General features: G+C 41.5%; 1 protein-coding gene across 4 annotated transcripts in view; it reads right to left on the reverse strand.

The window, feature by feature from the left end:
• Positions 1-17906, reverse strand: part of rbms3 (RNA binding motif, single stranded interacting protein) — a 297035-nt gene that overhangs the window by 88660 nt on the left and 190469 nt on the right. The gene's annotated exons all lie outside the window — the stretch shown is intronic.

The following is a 17906-nucleotide window of genomic DNA, read 5'->3' on the forward strand; positions in this document are numbered from 1 at the left end:
GAAATACTTTGCCTTAGCTCTGTCACATCTGCACAAAGAAATGAAAACACAGTGGAGGCGAGAGCCACAGAAATATTGAAATATATATTAAAGAATTATTTCTCAATGGAAAACAGCAACAACAAAAGTAATAAAAAAGCAATAATGGAAGTGTTGTGCGAAGAAAGCCACTCAGAACAAATCAACATTTATGTGACATCAGTCAGGTTCAGTCATGGAGCTGATGCAATGATTTTCAATTACAAAACACTGATCTGGAGTTTTACTTACATTTCAGACCAACAACCGAGGGTCTTGAAAGCTGCTCTGATTTGCTCATTAATTCCTGTTTTAATACCCTTTTTTTTTTCCGTCCGTGACTTTTCAACATGTTATTTGAGACATATTAACAGAGGTGAAAACTAGTCTTAATTTGTATATAATTATATCTAGAAATAAAATTTTTGTCTCTCTGGTCAAACCAGAGGTTAATTTTGAAATAACTATAGCGGGGGTTGAAAACTACTCTAAAATCTCGTAGCTTTACCAAAAAATGGAAGCTGCTGTTGATGCAAAGACGGCACCAATTCCATATGAATGCCTATGGATTTAGATTGGACTGTCCTAAAAGCTCCTGTAGGTGTTGATTAGTTGGCCCAAATCATTTATCCATATACAATCTAAAGGCCAGTTGTAAGAAAGTTGTGAATAAATACCATTTACTTGTTTAATTTCAACCATCTGTCATGCAGAAGTACTCTACTAGTGGCAGGAATAAGATAATTGTGTAATTCAATATTATGTACGTACTTTTCATTCATTAATGGCTCTTTTTTCATGAATTGATAAAATAATATAAAACTGACATGTTCCAGGCTTTAAAAAAACACTGCTGCACAAAAAAGAAAAAAAAGGGAAAACAATGTTTTTATTTCCCTCTGTTGACCCATCAAAAACAGTATAGTTAGTTTCCAAACCCAAACCCAATCCTTGGTGTGTATTTCAGTCAGAGCATCATTAGCAGTGGATGACCTATATAGAAGGGACCGCTGCTTGTTACAGTCTAATTATCACCCTAAATGCCCCGGAAGAAGGGTGGTACAGCGGGAGATAATGTGTTTGTTATGGACACTAATGATACAGTGGAAGCAAACTAACGACCCACCCTGGGTGTCCCACTGAGTTCAATGGCTTTATCATTCCCCTTCTATGAAAAACTTGGAAAAGTCTCTTCTTAACAGCTTCCTTTTTCCTGGAGATGGAGAGAGGAACATGCTGAGGGCGGGAAGTATGAGGGGAAACTACCGGCTGGTGAAACTATGAAGTGAGGAGGTATAATAAGTTCTGCAAAAATAAAAAAAAAATAAGTGTTAACACTAAAGTGCAGTGGTAACACAACACTGTGTGACAAATTCTGAAGTCATGCATGAAATTTGTGACGTTAGCCAACTTAAAGTTGGTAAGCTGGTAACTCCACCCATACAGCTGAGTATTTAATATGAAAACACAGTAAATTAACAAATGTAAAGGCACAGAAAAACAACAACAACAACAACAACAAGAGACTCTTAAGACTCTGTACATGGACACAGATGACATGGACACACATAAAAATGGAAGAGGATTAGCTCCTAGTTATTCCAAAGAGGGAGTATTTGTTTTGTAAGCCAGCAGTATGAAAATGTCTAGACAGATGTCATGAGTCTTGGCAGGAGAGACAGGAACATCAGTGTCCGCAAAACAGCAGGATGGAGGGAGAGAGCTCAAGACTGGAGAAAGAGGACGGGAAGCGGCAAGGAGGAGCATCCTGTAAGGAGGAAGAGGTCCTCACGAGTTGAGACTTACTGACTGACTTTATATAAACATCAGGCATCTGATGTCAACAGCTTCATGTCTCCAGAAAATTAAGTGTCACACGTCTCCCTGCAGGTCTGAGCATTTCCATAAACACTCCATCTTTTATCAGCGCCATTCTAGACGACATAATTGTGGTCAGTGCCATTATCACCACAGCCGTCACGATCGAGAGCCTTGGTCTCAAGCGCGCGAGACCAAAATAAAAACAAACGCAAGCCGTAAGAAGGCAATGCTAAGGCCCATTGCACATGACTACACAATGAACACGTCAAGATTAAGCAGAAAATACCAGCCTTCTTTAGAAACCCTTCCACAAACCATCTTGGCTCATCAGTCTGTTATCTCGGCAATCCTTAATGAGCTCTTAATTTAACAGCATCTGCATCATAACATGGCCCGCTGTTTGATGTCACAGCTGTCAAATGAAACTTTCATCTTCGCATAATGACAGGCAAAAGCATATAGTATATGTTTGCACTTGTTTATATGCATATGAAGTTGTTGTTTTTTTTTAAACACTTCATTTGTGTCAAATAAAAGAAAATGCAAATCTGCAGCTTATTCCATGGTGTATGGCATTTAGGGCAATGGGTGGAGGGATGGTATTTACAGAGGAGAGCAGAGCAGAGGTATAGAGACACACAGAGGCGCAAAGGGAGTCAAAAGTCAGAAAGAAATTTGTTTACCATTGCCAAACAGGTTTTTAAAAAACACGGCAGTCCGGCGCCCTGGCATCTCCTCCTGGACACTCGGCTGTGAAAACCACATCGTGGTCCACCTCATTATGAGGAAAAGTAGTGCCTGAGAGGTGTCGTTCTGTGTAATGTCATCACAGATTACTATGGGAGTTTCCAGGTGTCAAACATGACTTCAGAGACTGCGGACGGATTCGTTATATGACGTACTCTTACAAGACAAACTGAGTGGACGAATGCCCATCGCGTCATAGAGTGATTAGCAGCACCCATGTCCTTCCATTAGCCTGACCTTGTTCAGACTGTGTGGTGCGATTACACGGTCAGTCACTATCATGTGTTTTCACTATTACCAGCTACAGTGTTTGTGAAATCTTCGCAGCTGTTGCTGTGATGCTGTAAGGACTCTTTGTTGTTAGTTACTGTTGTTGTTGCCGTTGCCGTTCGAGTGACCTTAAGGCTGCCTGGCTCTCTGCTCTCTAAAGTGTGAAGGCTCGCCATGTTCTGCTCGCTTTCTTTGCTCCTCTGTCTCGCTTGCTGCCTCTCTCGCCCCTCAGACTCACAACCCTGGCTGCTATAATTAGAGTAATTGGAATCAGATGATGCTGGCTTAATTGGAAAGGAATGCAGACGGGGCTACGGGGCTTTTCCGCACGGGAAAATCAGCTGGAAGAGAGAACACGAGACGATAAGGATGCATGGCGGAGGACGAGGTGTGCAGTCACGCATTCGGCTGCTCCGGCTTTAATAAAACTGCCGGTATTCTGTCGTAAACACACAAACAAATTGAAAAGCTCAATGGCGTTTGAATAGCGTTGCATGTTGGCAATACTGGAAGCGTGATACATGTGAAGTGAGTTTGGCAAAGCATACAAATTACAGGAGCATGATTTATACACAGTAATGAGTGAAAGCTGAAATTCAATCTCCTCATCTGAAAGCAGCTTGGGCTTTGGGCAGAGCAATGCACAAACATTTCATAGTGAGGGTTAGCGGGCCACAGGGCGATAACGATACATATTGCATGATGAAAGTTGGATATACACTTGCCAACAAAGGGCCAGAATATTAAAGGTTAGAATCTGTCGGTAAGAGGGCAAGTTTCATTTAAACTGCGCCAGAAGCAAATTCTTCTTCCAAGTTGAAAGAAACTGTTGGAGAGACAGTGAAAGAGAATGAGAGCAGGGGAGAGAGGCAGGAAAGGAGGCGAGGGTGGTTTCATTCTGTTGAAAGTCACAGTTGAAAGTCAGCCTGATTGTTTGCTGTTTGTGCGCTGTGGCCACTGATGCGTGGGAAGAGTGCTAGACTCCCTGCAGGCACTGGCAGCTTAATGAAGGAATGAGACACACTCCCACTTCAAGAGCTGGGACTTCCTCATTTACACCAAACCCTTGGGGATCAAATGCTGCAGTTGGCCTCCTTATCAAAAGGGGGCAGTGTGGCATATAATGTGCCTGTTCTCTCTGAGTCTGTGTGTGTGTGTGTGTGTGAGGTGTTTGTTTATCTAGTTAAAGAGCTGCAATTGCAAGAAGTCAAGAGAGGTTGATTCAATTATCTTGACAATCCCACTGTCTCTGCACAACTCATTTTCTACCACTGAAGTTTGCACCCCTTGTCTAGCGAGCCTAATAGAGAGGCTTGTTTGTCAGGTTCAAGCTCTCTATCACTGGCTACATCTCATTACCCTTAACATGGGGGTGGCAACCAGGGAAAGCTTGTAGAATACTATAAGCATGCCTCCGTCTCTCTGTGTCTCACACTCGTTCTAGCCGTCCACGTGGGATTTAAATGTGTGTATGCAGCTCTTTTGTTTTGCCTGCCGCTTGCTGCCGGACTGCTCTGAGCCTTTGTCTTCCTTCGATGCTCCCCAGATCTCAGTTCGTTACAGAGCGTAATTAGCGTGGCGCGAGCAGGCTCCCCAGTCGACACACAAAACTCATTAAATTCCACTAGCCTGCTTTTCGCTGGCACACTCTCCTCGCCCCATATTAATCTTCCTTCCAACCCAAACTTTAATTCTCTGAGAAAATGTTTATGGGAGGAATAACTGCTTCCGCCCTCACACGCAATAACACTGTGCCTGTTTATTGTGTTGGGGTTTTTTTCCCCCCACTTTAAGTCAGCACTGTTTTGTAATGCTGGGATCCAAGGTCAGGTCTAATGAGTGTCTGGCTAATCAGATGCAAGGTGCCACAGTGCCTCCCTGATGTGTACAGCAGGTCAGATATGAGACCAGTGCACTTTCCCTGCCTTTGTCTCTGTCTCTCTGTGTGTGCCTGCCTGCATCTCCAGACAATGACCAGACTCATTTCCAGACTCCCTCCCATAGTCTCCCTCACTACTAACAGGGCCACACAAACAAGGTCATTGGGACGGCTGTAAGAGAAAGATGTATCATTTACTGGGAGATGGATGACATGATGTCTTCGCAAAAAGCCTTTATTTTGACCAGACGTATTACTGCAGCCCTCCAGTTCTCTTACCCCCTCCCCTCTAATTGAACAAAGAGGCAAAAGACAACTGCCACTTGAGCTGCAAAGGAAATTGCCTCTTCAGTATGGTAAAAAAAATAAAAAAAAATAAAAAAAAATAAAAAGCTTATACAGAGCACTATCAACGACCGACAACCCGGCCTAAGAGGGTTGTAGACAGATTGGACAAATTGGAGATAGACATCCTTGATGACCTATCTGGCTAGTAGTGCAAAGGGCAGTAAAGGCCCTCACACCGCTTCCAATAAAGCTGTCATTTAACACAAAATTCCTTTGAATGGCTATAAAAATAAAACTCAGTTTCTCTTTCAACAGCAGCAATTTTCCTTTTGCATCAAATAGCTTGCTGTTGATCCCTATTGAGCCTTCTATCAGCACTATGAGTAAAAACTATTGAACCTACTGTCCTGAAATAAAAGCCATGGGACTGAAATATAAATAGGACTGAAGAAATGTCCAGTTATGTGACATGCCTCGTTTGATTAATAATTTCACATTGAAATAGGATTAGAGACTGCAGCTAAAATCATCACAATTCTTGAAAAGAATCCACATGAATGTATTTGCTCAACAAAAGCAGAGCAATCCCCAAAAACAAAGGGCAGAACTAAACCTGCTCTTGAGTGAATTTGGGCTTTTAGGCAGAGGTATATCTGAAAGGGTTATTGCAAAACTGAAATACAGCACAATAATAATTTTGTCTTTATCTCAATAATCTTGTTTTCATAATACATATGCATAATCATAATCATGCAGTATAATTACAAGTATAACAGTATAATTATACCATGCTTAATTGCTTCTTGATCCACACGTTACACATACAGATGTGCAAAGATATTTTTGTCAGCAATCATTTAGTAAAAAAAAAAAAAAAGTGCCTCCAGAATGATTTAAAAACAAAAACTCCATTGGGGGTTGAAACGTATCCCCAGAGCCAGCGTAGTGAAACACAATCCAGAATAGCACAGCATTGTGTGTGGCATGACTTTTTTGGTCTACGTTGGCGCTTTTGAAGTAGAAAGAGTAGTGATAGAGCTCCTCAGACTGACAGCTCCTGCAGGGCTCTGGTGCCGGATGAGCACAGGCAAATCTCCCGTGGGCCCAGCACCTGCCAGCTGCAGCGGGATACGAGCGGGTGACGGTGGGGTATCAGAACCCTTGCACCCTCTCTCAGCCATCCCAGAAAGGGAAACCTCACCAGGGCTGATGGTGAGACAGCTACCACTGGGACTTCCACGCGGCTGCCTAGCATTTAATTTAACCTACTTGATGGGTGACTGGCTGCATTAACTTGACATTTGCTTCTGCACATCATGTCGGTTGGCAGAGGATACCAGCAAATTAGTAGTGTCACAGAGTTTTGCTATGAGTTTTAATAGTGTATATATTAATTTTTTTTTTAATCACATTATCTTTTCATCACCGGGATGATGAGATTTTAATTAGCCATAGATCTATCTGCATCAGGTGCAGTGACCTTGAAAGGGCAGAGGCTGGCAATAAAAAATGGAGTTGAATTAAATAGAACAGAGTGGAGAAGCAAAGAGTAAACACTGCTTAACAACGTGCTCGAAGTACAGCCTATTATTATCTAAGTCTACATCAACTAAGACATCAAAGCAAATATTTGGGGGAAAAAACACAAAGAGAGAGAGAGAAGACCAGACTCGAGGATATGAACTTCCACTGCTTCCATGGCTGCTGTTCCCAAGTTAAGTCTATTCATTCCTGTTAGCAAATTGAAGGTTTTGCTAATGTTTAAAGCAATCCAGGCAGGTAGCAGTCCCCAGTTATGGTAATGGTTTCACCCATCTCATTGAAGGCACATTGGCTGTAATGGCGTCTGAAGAGAACGATTGCAGGGTACAACCCTCCAGGGACTCATTAGCGAAGAGCGGAGCTATTTGAAGAAGGCCGTGTATGGGAGAGTGTAGTGAAAAACAGTTTGTGAGTGTATGTGTGTGCGCGTGTGTTTATTTTTCCTGGACATGTTTTTTTTCGTGCTACAGTTTCCAGTCCAAAAAAACAAGTTCCGAACTGCACAAGGGTAGACTGGGACAAACTGGCTGGCTGTCCTTGTTCTGGGCAGCAGCGGTTGGCAGAGATGCTAGAAAGCTTAAGTAGCACCACAGGCCGCAGGAGGAACAGAAAGAATGTGATGTGCTGGCAGGGTGCAAAGGAGACACAGTGTGTGGGAGTGGGAGATAGCCATAGGATGCTGTCTCTTAACTCAAACAGAAGCTCACAGCAGGATACTGAGCAGGGCGCCATCACAGATGTGCTGGGACTCCATATGCTGACAAGTACATTAGACTGTTTTTTTGTTAAATCACTCAGATCCATGGTGAAACGGTGACCATGTCAGGGAGGCAGCTGTCTGCTTTGACAGGATGAGAAAATTGCAGAACACCTCAGTTACCATCACAATTTGCTCACGCCGGACCAAAAAAAATTGGTCAGGTGTGAGCTCTGATGTACTGTTATCAGTAGAGTTATCTGCACTGTTACAGATAATGTATAGCTCTGTCATGGTGAAGAAAGAAGTGTTAAGGCAAATGTGTCAATTTTCTGGATGCTTCTACGCTTAAATATGCACAAATAGTAGTTAGTGTCCAGAACATCATGCCTAGATATGGAAGAATGAGACTCTCCAGATGGACGACTGGGATCACCCTTAGATGTATCATGAGGACCACAGTCATTTGGTAGGGGCTCAGACTCGACCCACTACTCTTCCATATTAAATGGAAGTAGTGGGAGTTTTTTTGGCTTATGACTAAGATGCCTCTTTGATTCCTCCAATCAAGAAGAAAAGTATAGTCAAGCTAAAGAGATTATGTCTCTTATAATGGCTGGCTTGAGAACTAGTCAGTATCCCAATGAAAGAACTGGTGGAAGTCCCATGAGAGAGGGAGGTCTCATCTGCTTTGGTTAGAGTCCTAGGATCCAGAGCTGGGCAAGAGATGGAAAATGGATTGATTCTTGCCTGGAAAGAATGAGAGACACTCCCTTTTCCCCTCCTTGACATGTAACTCCTAAGGATTGTCCACTTGCCTTTATGCACACTAGTTTTTTTGAAAATGCTGCACATTTATAATATATACATGAGTTAACAGCTCCAGTGGCTTTTAAAACTACTTCAGTTTGAATAGTTCAGCATGCATTAAATTTCTGCCAATAAAATTTTCATATTGTTTTTGCTTTAGCCTGCGTGACAGCATTTCATCAACTTCAACTGAACAAAATATAGACAAAAAATTAAAACGGCATGCACGAATCCATTTTCATCCCTGCTGCCACATGCAATGAAAGAGAAAAAAGTGCCATAGCGTTAGGTGTTCGTTAACTGGAAGATCTCTTCCTTAAAAAAAAAAAAAGAAAAGAAAAAGACCCCCAGCATTTACATTCCCCCTAAACCCTTGCCTTTCATGCCAAGCCTGCTTTCAATATCAAAGCTGCTTTTGAGAGCCTCTGGTGGAATGATAACAGAGAGAAGGGGACTTAAGTGAAAATGTAAGATCTTGAAAAGAGGGAGAGATGAGGAGAAGAGAAGAAGAGAGACTGAGGGGGAGGGTGGGAGCCGGGAAGACAGCATATCAATCGCCCCTTTAACTGACATGAGCATTCTGGAGTGAGATTTTTTTTTAAACATGCAGGGAAATGTGAACACAATGCCGAGAGTGTGATAAAACATCATTAGGCATCCATGAAAGAGGCTCAGAATTTTTGGTGACAATAGGATCGTTCTGTCAGATATGGTGAGGATTACACAGCGGCAGGGTGAGATGACTCGTTAAGAAGAAGAAGAAGAAAGCGTCTGGGTTTTTTTTTTTTTTGTCCTTTGAGTGACATGCGCGCTCTTGTACATGGACATGTGTTTGGCTACGTGTACATGTGTGGGTATGAACATAAAGTGTGTGTGGTTATATGTTGGAATGTCTGCTAGATGACTGCACCTGGAAACTGTTTGCGATAAACTCAGGCTGTTAGGGATTACTTGACATGGTGCAACGTGCATGCCGATCTGTCTACACGTGTACGCATTTGTTTTATGATTGTGTGTGGTCTGCACAACTTCATTTATGCAGGCATATGTTCAGGTATTAAAGAAGATGCACAAATACTATAAAACGGGGACCATAACCTTCACAAAAAAGTAATTTCAGACTGTAAATAAGCCGAAACAATGCCAATATTCCACTGAAGGCCTATTATTTTACATGGGGCCAAACAATAACTGAATGTAAAACTAAAACAAAATTGTCTTTCATCAACGCAGGCAATAAACATGCATTCTTCTTTCAAAATATAGAGAGAATGCATGTTTATTGCCTGCGTTGATGAAAGACAATTTTGTTTTATTTCCTATTAAAAATGTGACTTTGTTCACCAGGGTACTGCTGCACTGTTTGTACCAGCAAATGCAGTCAAAATGCAGAACAGACAACCTCCGTTCGATAAAAGCAACTATGCAGCCACGTGGCCGGGTTTTGTTTTTTTCATGCCGTTTTGTTCCAACTTTGTTCTGCATGTTCCTGTCCACTCAGACCTTGTTTGTTTTATTCAAGACTGCATCTGCGCCAGCATTCTTGCTCTCTAATTAACCAGGTTCAAATCTCCGTCAAGTTTACAATCTGTACAACACATGACATTCTCTATTCTTAGACTTTTGTGCTGGACAAAGAAGAAAAAGTGGAATAAGAGGAAGAAAAGTTGATTATGATTAAGGGAGGAAACAAAGCTATCCGTGCACACTTGCATTCAATATTAAAGATCTAGCATGAGTAGAATTACATGAAAAAACAAATTTGCATACTGTCATCTAAGGTTGTTATAACATTTGTTTGGTCCCCTTGCAGTAGGTACAATAAGACAATGATCTGTTAATGTACAGTACTGTGCAAAAGTCTCAAGTCACCCCTCATAAACGGATGCAGAGATTTACTAAAACACACAATCATACATGGAAATACAGTATACAAAGCAAAAATAGATTGTTCTAATAAGAGTGAAAGTCAATATTTGGTATGACCACCTTTATTACTCAACACAGCTGGAACTCACTTAGACAAGCTTTCTTGTAACTTCTTTAAATAGTCTTCAGCAATACTTCTCCAGGTTTCTTGAAGGACATTCAAAGCTCTTTATTGGATGTTGGCTGCCTTTTATTCTGTTCTTTAGCATTTTTCACAGATACAACTAAAGAAATGGTTTCAACCTCTTGTTGTCTTATTATTGTACACAACACTGGTTCATTAAAAAAAATTAACAACAGCAATGTCACCACCTAACTGAAAGTTGTGAAATAAATAAAGATCTATTAAATAAAGTAGTGACTTGTTTAAACTGCATGAAATTTTGCATGCGTACTATTTGACCTTTATTTAAGTATAACACTCTGAAGAGGGTTAGTTCCCTTACTAACATGTTACTTTTGTATGTTTGTTACTATGCGACTTCTGTGGCATTTTAGGCATCGGGGGGTACCCTGGCTCCCTTCTCATCATCACTCACTCCCACGCTGTAAACATCACCTTCCAGGCTGTGACACTGATGAGGTTAGCTCCCTAACAAACCTGAGAAAGCATGTCACAACAGGAGTCTGTATGTATGTGTGTGTTTGAACGAGAGAGAGAAAAGCATATATGAATATAATATTTGTCAAAGCTTTGCACGCACGGGGAAAAAATAAGCCTCTCAATACAATAGTTCATTTAAAAAAACAAACCCGGAAAATAACAATTCTGTGTCAGCACTTAGCGCTTAGATTCCAAAACCCAAAATTTAAAACCAGCAATATGCAGCTCTTTTCCAAACATCAAGCCCCCCCCTCCAGAGAGTTCTACATAGGACCTCCACACAGATAATGACTTCTCCTGCCTGTTATTTTCTTTTGCCTCTCTGTTCTAACAGTTACTGTGCCAGCAGAGGTAGTTTGACCCTAGCACGGTACCTGGCTTCCCTGGCTATTTCCTGGAAGGCCCTGGATAACCATGCAGGTCTGGAGGGCTCCGATGTCAGCGGGCACATAGCCCCACAGGCCTGTGAGATACTATCTGCAGTTATTTGGAGGCCAAACCGTGAAACTTACCCAGCAGTTCAAACGGATTTATCTCCTCTTCTTACTCAACTCTCTTCTTGTAATTTTCATTTCTTTCTTTCATACTGTTTGCTGTTCTCGCGCTCACCTTTCTCCTTTATCTGAACCATGCGGATGCTTACTCTAATGCTTGGGGACTTAGCATGCGATTTTAGGCTCAGACTCTTTTCCTCTGCACTACCATGTACTGCTCTCTGAACACACGAGGCAAGAAATGATAACCACTAGAAGCCTGTCAATTGAATTGTGCAAATAACACAAAGTATCAGACACAGTACCTCCTGCAGCAATGCAATGGCAATTTTCTTCTTTTGTGTTTCTGACAGGCCGTACCCTTAAGGAGGGGAGGAAAAAAAATGGAGGTTTCCTTTTGGGAGGGAGTTAACGACATGCCGAAGGCTTTTCAGATGGAGGGGAGGCTTGGCATGTGCCACTGTAAACAAGCTGAAATGCTGGGAAGTTCAGTGAGTGAGCGGTGCCCCGAGTAAAGCTGTTCCAAAATGACACACTGCTTTTGATGTGTTGGCCAAGTTTGTATTCTCAACCGCTATGACACATACTAAGTCAGCTGTGCACGAACTAGTCACTCACACAAGAAAACACACGTACGCAAACACACACTGTATGTAATATGAACCTGCGGTGCAGCCACAATAGTGCAGCGCCTCGGTTTTTGTTCATGTAATCCGAAGAACGGACAAAAATGCACACGCCGCTCCGTCAACACTGCGTGCACCTTCAAACTCATCAATCAACACTATTTTCAGCCTCAACTGTTTCAGCACCCCTGGCCTGGCAGACAACGCCACTGACATCTTTAATGAGTGCTTTTTCCATGGTGCCACCGGTTCACGCTGAGCTTTTTTCCTTTTAAGAATGGATGGTGGAGCGTTATAGCAGTAACACATTTTAAATTACTGTGCTCGGTGGTTAATATGAAAAGGTTGTGTAGTTAAAAAGCTTGACTATAGCAAATAGAAGCTAGAAGAAAAGTACTGGATGATTCTCCTGTAGAAGGAAGTAAGCAAATATATCACTGTGGCAGGTATCAACCACTTGGGGATTCATGCAAACTAAAAAAGAAAATGAGGTAGGAAAACTACTACGCGTTGCATTTAATGTGTTTTTGCCACCATCTACACCATCTCCTATCCGCATCCTATTCGCTTCGACTCTGGTGGCGGATATACAGAAAACTTGCCTAGACCAAAACATGATGAGCCTACAAATCTCCTGCGGCTGACAGAGGGAGATGTCTGGCGTCCCGTGTAGGAGGAAACCAAGATTTGATTACACTCTGTCACAGAGCACTTGGATGAAAAACACGGACCTCTGCCAGAGCCAAAATGGCGTCTGGGCTGAGAGAACAGGCTTTGCACTGATTTCGAGTGCAGTCCATGGCATAGCAATGGTGAAACCAAGAAGTACGAGACTTTCATGCTGCAAAGTGGGAAAAAAAAGAGAAAAATATACATCTCTTTTTAACCAGAGCTAGGGGAGTACTGCTTTTTAACAGGGCCCATGGCAGTATTTACACTTGTATTTTTATTTATGGAAATAAGCTTATATTGAGCGCATTATGGTTTCAGCTTTGTTTCCTATAAACAAATTTAAAAATGAAACTCCAGCAAAACAAGATAAGAGATCAGATTTGAGAAAAGGTACTGAGAAACTGACATGCCCTTCAGTAAAATATGCTTTACCATGCTAAACTATAATATTATGGTCTAGCTTATAAGAACAAATGCATTAACTGAGTTATACTTGAGCACATCCTGTTTATTTTACAGGCTCTGGTGAGAGTAATTCATGGTATGGCAGGATGGACCTAATGTAGAGAAAAGTGCTGATAACCAACAGCTCTGACTGCTTTTTTTTGTTTTTGCATTAGAGGGAATTATGAAAATTTTCACTCAAGAATAGCTTCATAAAACAAAATCAAGGCCTTCTCTCGTTTAGGATGTTAAACAGCAAAAATAAACAGATGTATTTTGATTGACTGAACTTTTGAACTGAACTGATCATCTATATAACTTCAGGCAAGGATAACGTTTGAGCATTCCCATCGCCTGACACATACATGTAGTAATACCATTTCAAACAGGCACACACAGACAGATACAGTATGTAAATCATTTTTTGCCTGCCTCTGGTAGAGGTGAGAGCAGTGACCATCTGGGTTCCCTGTGTTTACTTCACTGTGGGTTCAGCTTAAGTGGTACAGCCAGATTTCACAGGGAGACACCATTGAGACCAGCTTGAAATCTCTGCATCCAAGCCCTTCATGAACACATGAACACATGAACACATGTGTGCATGTGTTTGGTTGTATGTTTGTGACCATTTCAGCGTCCATCTGTATATATTTAAATCACAGGATCCATTCAACAAATGTAGATTGAAGAACATTGTCTTTTGTGGTTCTGAATGGCTCAGTCTACCATATTTCACGGGAGGGCGTGCATGTATTTCTGCTATATAAGACCCTGCAGAGATAATGCGCATATTTGTGAACCTGCTCAGACAGACTCCAGTGCACAAACACACAGCAATAATTCATCACTGCTTTCCGCAGTTTGATTGGTTAGTGGGATTAAAATACATCATTTGGTAATTAAAATAGCAGATGTTTCCGTAGCCAGCCACGCTAGCTGGATTAACCAGGCTGCAGCGAGGATCCCAGGAAGTGCAGGACAAGGTCAGCCTGCCAAACTGCAATGTGATGGGGATGCCTTTGCCTGACATTGCACGATACACACACCGAGTTGTTAAGATTGTTAGGGTGCGGCAAGCAGTAGGGAGGTTGAGAGGGATGAAGGGTAGCATGAAATGAGGGGAAATAATAAAAGTGTAAGCATGTAAGGTTAAGATGAAGGGAGATGATCAAGTGAAAAATGGCATTAATGAAGAATATAGGTGGAGAGACACAGCCTCACAGTGACAAGGCCACTGAGAGTAAGAACCATGTATCTTCTCAATGGTGTCAATATCTCGGACATATTTCAGACTAACCCTAATGTAAGAACTTTAAATATTTATTCACATTTTATATGAGACTGACATAACTGTCAATGTGATTCCTCATTATACAGCACTGTGGCAAAGTCTTGAGCTGCCCCCCTTTTTTTAAGTTTGCCAAGAAAATAGGAAACAGACACAGTGATTTATTGAAACCTGTGCAAACATACATGGAAATAAGTAAGTACATAAGGCAAAAACACAGTTTTTACAATTCTAACCAGCTTGAAAGTTGATGTTTGGTACGACCACCTTCATTCTTTAGCACAGTCTGAACTCTCTTAGGCAGGCTTTCTTGTAATTTCTTAAAGTAGTCCTCCAGAATAGTTCTGTGCTCTCTGTCAAGATGATCCCATATCACTTCAGTAGTGTTGAGGTCTGGGCTCTTGGGACCCTGATAGTATTCTATTTTACGTTTTTCTATCCATGTGTGTTTTTACTGCATTAGCAGTGCATTTGTGATCACTATCATGCTGAAAATTCATGCCATTCTTCAGTGAACAGTAGATGGATCGGCTGAAGAAGCAGATGCATCTTGAGTCAGGTCTTTGCTGGATTATCTTCTATTTTTTAAGAACATGACTTGTATCTGTTAAAGCCTGCCACTTTTTGCTTTTGTCTTCCACTTGTCCAATTTCCAGATACACCAAGTTTTCAGCCAATAGCGCTTTGGGAATCGCGTTATTGGTGCATAAATGCTATTTAGTGTCTGTCAAACTGTGTTATCTTATCATCTACAGAGATGTGAATAAATTATATGTTGGTGTGACAGACTGCGAGTCACAAAAAGCCTATAGAATTTAAAATTGGTTCTTGCTAAGCTGTCTGTCATGTGTAGGCACAACATTGGTTCATGTCTTGAGTGAGGTGCTTTTTCTAAGCTTGAATGATTCATAGGTCAGTGTTAAGTGGCTTAACAAACAACAATAGAAACAACAAAGAAAGCCAGCCTTTCTTCAGAAAGCCTGGAGGACTACTGCTTGTGACCACTTTCAAAAATTACAAGAGAACTGAGGGTTGGTTCAGGACTTTTGCACAGCACTGCAGGTGTAGTGACAGCTGTGAAATGTCTTGAAGTGCATTCACATTGTATTGTTACAGGATGTCTGCTGCCTGCAGTCTTACTCTTTCTTCAAGTGTATTTCACAGCAGTAACTGAAATGACCCGCATGGCTGACATGTTGTCTGTAGTCATTAATCCAGACTGGTTGGCAGAGACAAACGTGTAGCTCATTTGGACCACTCATGGGAAGTTAAAACCTTTAACTGCTGTTGGAGTTTGTGACAACAGCAGCAAACAGCAGTGACACTTTTGTGTCTCTGTAGTCAGGCCCAACAGTAAGGCTCAGGGTTTGACCTCAGAATATCAAGTGTCTCAAGATGACTGCTGCCATGGTTAACAGAAATAACAGAAAATAAGAATAACACAAAAAGTGGACATATAGAAAGAAAGGCAACAGAAAGCCACTTTAAGCCACCAGTGCAGTACCAGAGGGTCTGGTAAGATGGCACCGGCCACAGCGGCCTAATAAATGGTTGGGCATGACGAATGTCAAGACCCTGCCAGCCGGCCAGTGATGAGGTCATGGGATTGGGGAGCGAGTGGGCAGCCAGTTAGTCATGATCTTGGCCCATCTATCAAAGTTGTTAGGCTAATAAATCTAAACTGACAGCCGTCGCAGTTAGCTCGAGTGTAATAGGACTGGCCAGAACTGTTCGGACAACAGGCTGTGCAAGGTTTAGTGCTTTTAAAGCTTTGTGTGCTAGAAGAGATATAGAGAGATGGATAAGTATGTGTGTGTGTAGCGTGGGGATGGGGGTGCAGTCTGTGCAGGTATTACAGTACTGTTACACAGAGGAGTAATTACAGCTGAAGGCAACCAATGAAAATCTGTTTATTTACTGAGAAATATTAAGATAAGATTAAGAGGCTGCAGCATCAAACTGTTAATAGGCCTTTACCGTTTGTCTCCTTCCATCTCAGATTCAGTGTGAATGTTATTTTTCTTTTCACCTCTTTTCTCTAGTGGCTTTTTTTTGTTCTACGGAGGAGTCTAAAGGCTGCTAATCTCTCATCAACAAACAAATATGGCTGCCCAGTTTTCAAAACGCAGACAGCAACACAGAGACATAATCGCTATAAAACTCCACTGTGTAAGGCCCCTTGTGAGAGTACATCAGCTTCTGAGCATTCGAGTGGAGAATGTATCACTTATAGATGGTGCTTAGGAGGCGTTCGGCTCTCTCAGGGCTGTTAATGTCTAAACAAAGAAGATGAGGGGCCGGCGTCCCAAAGGACATACTGCACTGGGTCCTTTTAAACCAGCATGTCATCTGTGTGCAAAGTATTGTCTATAAAGGTTGAAGGCTCTATCAGACACACAGACTCAGAGAACGAGCTCAGGGAATTAAACTCTCAACCCCTCTGGTAATTTTGTGAAGTATGCAGCACAGTGAGTGTAGCGTGCTGACCAAAAATGTCACCCTGCCCTTTCCTCTTGTCAAAAAGAGCCTGTCACAGTCCTGGGGGCACTAACTAATTACTGTTCCCTGTGCTGGTTATATGGACGGGGTGTTTCGGCTCCATTGTGTGTGAGATGTCTCCTCTTTTTTTTAACTGTCTCAGTGTGTACATCTAAATGACAAAGCAGAGTTTCTCTAAGGTCAACTTGTGCCTCAGCTGCTAAGCAGATGTGCAACAAACAAGCCAAGCAGGCAGCTCTCGCTGGCTGTGACTGGCAGAGACAGTGCAGGTATGTGGAAGTACCCTCAAAAAGTTTAAGTTTAATACATGTGTGATGTTTCTTAAGATAATTATAATACTTACAATCATGACCTTGGCGTTAAAGCAGCAGTCCTATTGTCTGTTTTTTATTTGCAGGACACGATGCTGAAATATAAACCTGCTACATAAAAAAATGTATAATAAATTGTCACCTTGGGACCTGATGAACATGAACTTCACCGAGGTAAATCCATTCTCCTCAATCTACCCATTCACGAATTGATCGGGTTTGACTGGATTTCCATTATCTCAGAGGTGGCTGAAGGTCAAGTCTTAAAGCGATTTAGTCATTAACAATAGGGGGTGGTGGTTCAGCTGTCAAGAAGCATCCTTGAGGAAATCAGTAAACCTTAAAGTGTTCATTTCGTAGTTAATGCGAGGGATAAATTATTTAATTTGTTTCAGAGAAACACATCTGCCAAATAATTGTAATACAGGCTTGAGTCCTGCTTTTTTTTTCTCATTTTGTTGCTTACAACTGCTGGTAAACACATTCTACTTCAAATTGACAAGGAAGAAGATTTTACACTTGAGTCAATCGCAATACAAAAGAAGAGTTAAAAAAAATATAATATCAATGGCAGTGAATAGGCCATTGTTCCAATGTTTCCAGAAACCGGAGAAATATTTTGTATAGCTTAAAGTAGAACATTTGCCAGAAGAGAACAAAAGGTAAGACTATTACTAGTTACAAACTGAATGCAGCATTATATGCACCGGAATATCTCTCATTTTACTCCACTATAACTGCACTACAAATGTGCTGCATAAAGTACAATAGGCTCTTAAAAAACGGTATTGTCAAATAATTTGCACACACTTTGGGTTCCCGTGTGTACATTTTTTAACACTGGTGCTGCATTACATAAACATCATCATCACAAAGATCATTCCTGATGCTATCAGATCTTCTTTATTTCTTAATCTTATGAAACAGGATGAAGGAAAGTTTTTGCTTCTGGTCCTTCTTGGTCATT

This window comes from Pelmatolapia mariae, linkage group LG22, assembly GCF_036321145.2.
Source record: "Pelmatolapia mariae isolate MD_Pm_ZW linkage group LG22, Pm_UMD_F_2, whole genome shotgun sequence".
NCBI lineage: Eukaryota > Metazoa > Chordata > Actinopteri > Cichliformes > Cichlidae > Pelmatolapia > Pelmatolapia mariae.